This window comes from Cebus imitator, unplaced genomic scaffold, assembly GCF_001604975.1.
Source record: "Cebus imitator isolate Cc_AM_T3 unplaced genomic scaffold, Cebus_imitator-1.0 Scaffold32, whole genome shotgun sequence".
Taxonomy (NCBI): Eukaryota; Metazoa; Chordata; class Mammalia; order Primates; family Cebidae; genus Cebus; species Cebus imitator.
In genome coordinates, this window is record NW_016107347.1 from 7,055,093 (window position 1) to 7,058,631 (window position 3,539).

Sequence of the window (3,539 nt, forward strand, 5' to 3'; positions counted from 1 at the left end):
CTCGGCCTCCCAAAGTGCTGGGATTATAGGGGTAAGTCACCCAGCCTGGCTGAAAAAATACTTTTTTTTTTTTTTTTTAGTTGATAGGTTTCATAAATCTTTTTAAATCTGTAGGTTTCTTCTCTCATTTTTATCCTAGAAATTGCATCATTCTTCTTATAAAATTGTTAACAATTTGGATTTTGCTAATTACACAGCTATGATGTCATTTAACATGCCCGTTTGCCCTCTTTATTTTTATTTATCATTTTTTTTAATTTATTTTTTATTATACTTTAACTTCTATGGTACGTATGCAGATTGTGCAGAATTGTTACATAGGTATCCATATGCAGTGGTGGTTTGCTGCATCCAACCACCAGCATCTACATTGGATATTTCTCCTAATGTTATCCTTCCTTAATTTCCCCACCCCCTGCTAGCCTCCCCACCCCCCAGCAGGCCCCGGTGTGTGATGTTCATTGGTCATGTGGTCATGGCTGGTTAACTTCATTCTCTGCTGTTCAGTCCATATTCCCTTTGTTTTCAGCAAACACGTCACCTAATACAGTCACTGAATGATAGCTCTGCCACATATTTGACTTATGTATAATTAACCTAGGCAGATAAATTGCTTTTTAAACCCACAGAGCCCAAAGCTATGGGGCTAGAAAGCAAAAATTTCCCAAGTGGCCCACTAGGAGTAACAGTGAGAGGAGCCATTTCCACTTCAAATCCTTGATTTTCGGACTCATGAATCCGGACTATGGGAAAAACAGCACTATATATTGGTCACCGATTCAGGGTATCATGGAAGACATTGCATCAGCCCTGCCCAGTGTTAGCACTCAGCTGGCATTGTGCCAGACTCAGTAAGACCATTCCACCATGCTATTAGGCCATTTACTCCAGGGCAAGCAGCACGTTGTAAGCTCTGTGAATTCTATGATCATGAGCCCATTGCTATGTTTTATTTGCTGTAAGATGAATTCCCTGGTCAGAACCTATGCTTAGTGGAATCCTGTAACAATAAAAAAGATATTCTGTAAGTTGGTGTTTTTGGCAGCAGCATGTGGACTGGGAAGAGAAGCCCAGATCCAAAGTGAGTGTCTGCTTGGAGAAGTGTTGCCTCTTTCATGATGGAAGTGTTCTAATGTAATCAATCTGCCACCAAGTGGTGGCTGTTCAGTCTGGGGAATACTGCCTTATTCAGGGTTCAGTGTTGGTCTCTGCATTTCCACCTGGCATTTTCTACCATAGTAGCTCTCATTGCATGAGTCAGTGGAATTTCCAATATGAGATGGAAATAGGAGTGACTCTTCTCATTGTCATCCCTAATGATTCACCAGCAAAATGTTACTTCCTGCTCCCAGGACTCTGGGCCCCGCTGATTGGCAGAGTGGACACTCAGCAGTGGCTGTAGACAGATCAAATTTGATGAGTGGAAGCCCATGTGGCTGCGCCATGAGTACCTTTTACCCTCGACACCATGATGAGCTACTGGCGAAAGACAGGGATGACTGGAGGAAATAGTTGGGGAAAGAATGCGGCATCTTAGTGGTTTCATTATTAAAATCCTCCTCTACTGGAGTTGTACTTTGGCAAGCATTCATGTAATATATGAATATTTTCACACTTTGTGTCAGCTCATGATGGTTCATTTGCATAGGTCTTCTCCAGACTTCATTGTCAATTTTCCAAATGTGTTCCCTCCAATACCCTGAATATCAATACCCTGAAAGTCAAACCTTTAGCCAGCCATAGCACACACACACAATTTGTGTCTGCTTCTGGGGTTGGCCTGGGCTTTTTGGTTTTTGTAGGTCGGAAGGACCAGGAGTTGCTATAAATGTGAAGTGGGAGAGAACTTGTGTGTGAAGTGTGTGTGGGGGGGGGGGGGGGAAGAGAGAGAGTGTGTGTGTGTGTTTGTGTGTGTATCTGTATCTCTGGCTAGCTCTCCTTCCAGGCAAAATCAACAACCATATGTACTGCTCAAAATTCTGCACAATGGTGGCATTTTCCTTTACCACTATGCTTAGGATCTTTTCTGAGTGGAGCAGCGGTGCTGCAGTTATCTTCCATATGGTTGATAAACCACTGAGGAAGGAGATTGAAGGTGTAGTGCTGGCCCTACCAGTTGAAAGTAAACTGCTGTGCTGGGCACAGTGGCTCATGCCTGTAAATCCCAGCATTTTGGAAGGCCGAGGAGGGTGGATCGCCTGAGGTCAGGAGTTCAAGACCAGCCTGACCAACAAGGAGAAACCCCATCTCTACTAAGAATACATAATTAGCCGGGTGTAGTGGTGTGTGCCTGTAATCCCAGCTCCTCAGGAAGGCTGAGGCAGGAGAATCTCTAGAACTCAAGAGGCGGAGGTTGTGGTGAGCCGAGATCGCACCATTGCACTCCAGCCTCGGCAACAAGAGGGAAACTCTGTCTCAAAAAAAAAGAAAGAAAGAAAAAAAAGAGAAAGAAAGTAAACTGCTTCAGTGATCTTTCATAACAGATATAAGGAATAAACATTTCTTTATTCAATAGCCAGGCCAATATTTGCATACCATGTACCAAAACCATCTTTGCTCCAATAAAGAAATCACATCCAGGTGGGGTGTGGCGGCTCACATCTGTAATCCCAGCACTTCGGAAGGCTGAGGCGGGCAGATTACTTGAGCCCAGGAGTTCGAGACCAGCCTGGACAACATGGTGAAACCCCATCTCTATGAGAAATACAAAAATTAGCCAGGCCTGGTTGCACATACCTGTAGTTCCAACTACTTGGGAGGCTGAGGTGGGAGGAAAAACTGAGCCTGGGAAGGCTGAGGCTACAGTGAGCCATGATGGCACCATTGCACTCTAGCCTGCATGACAGAGTGAGACTCTGTCACAAAGAAAAGGAAAAAAAGAAATCACATCTGGGACAGACGATGACATTGGAGCCATCCTGATTAAGTTTGTGATAATCCAGTCATTCTCCAAAATCCATCTGTATTCTACAAGTTGAGAGAAGATATGGTAGAAATCACCACTATTACATCTTTGACGTTCTTATGGCAACACTAATCTCTGGGACAAAATTGCTTTGGGCTTACTGTTTTGGTAGGTACAGGCCATTCTAGAGGCTTCCATCTGGCATTTTCTACCATAGTACCTCTCACTTTCCAATATGAGATGGAAATAGGAGTGACTCTCCTCGCTGTCATTCCTAATGATTCACCAGTAAAATGTTACTTCCTGCTCCCAGGACTCTGGGCCCTGCTGATTTAGTGGTATTGGGTTCTAAGAGAAGACTGTCTCCACCATGGGCACAACAGTAACGCTATTAGATTGAAGTGAAGACTTGCCATTTTGGTTTTCAGAAATTTTGTCCCTGGAGCTACAGGAAATGAGGATTTCTTTTCTTTTTTTCTTTTTTTTTTTTTAGACAGAGTCTTGCTTCATCACCAGGCGCCAGGCTGGAGTGCAGTGGAGCAATCTCGGCTCACTGCAATCTCCGCCTCCAGGGTTCAAGCGATTCTCCTGCCTCAGCCTCCCTTGTAGCTGGTACTACAGGCGCACGCCACCA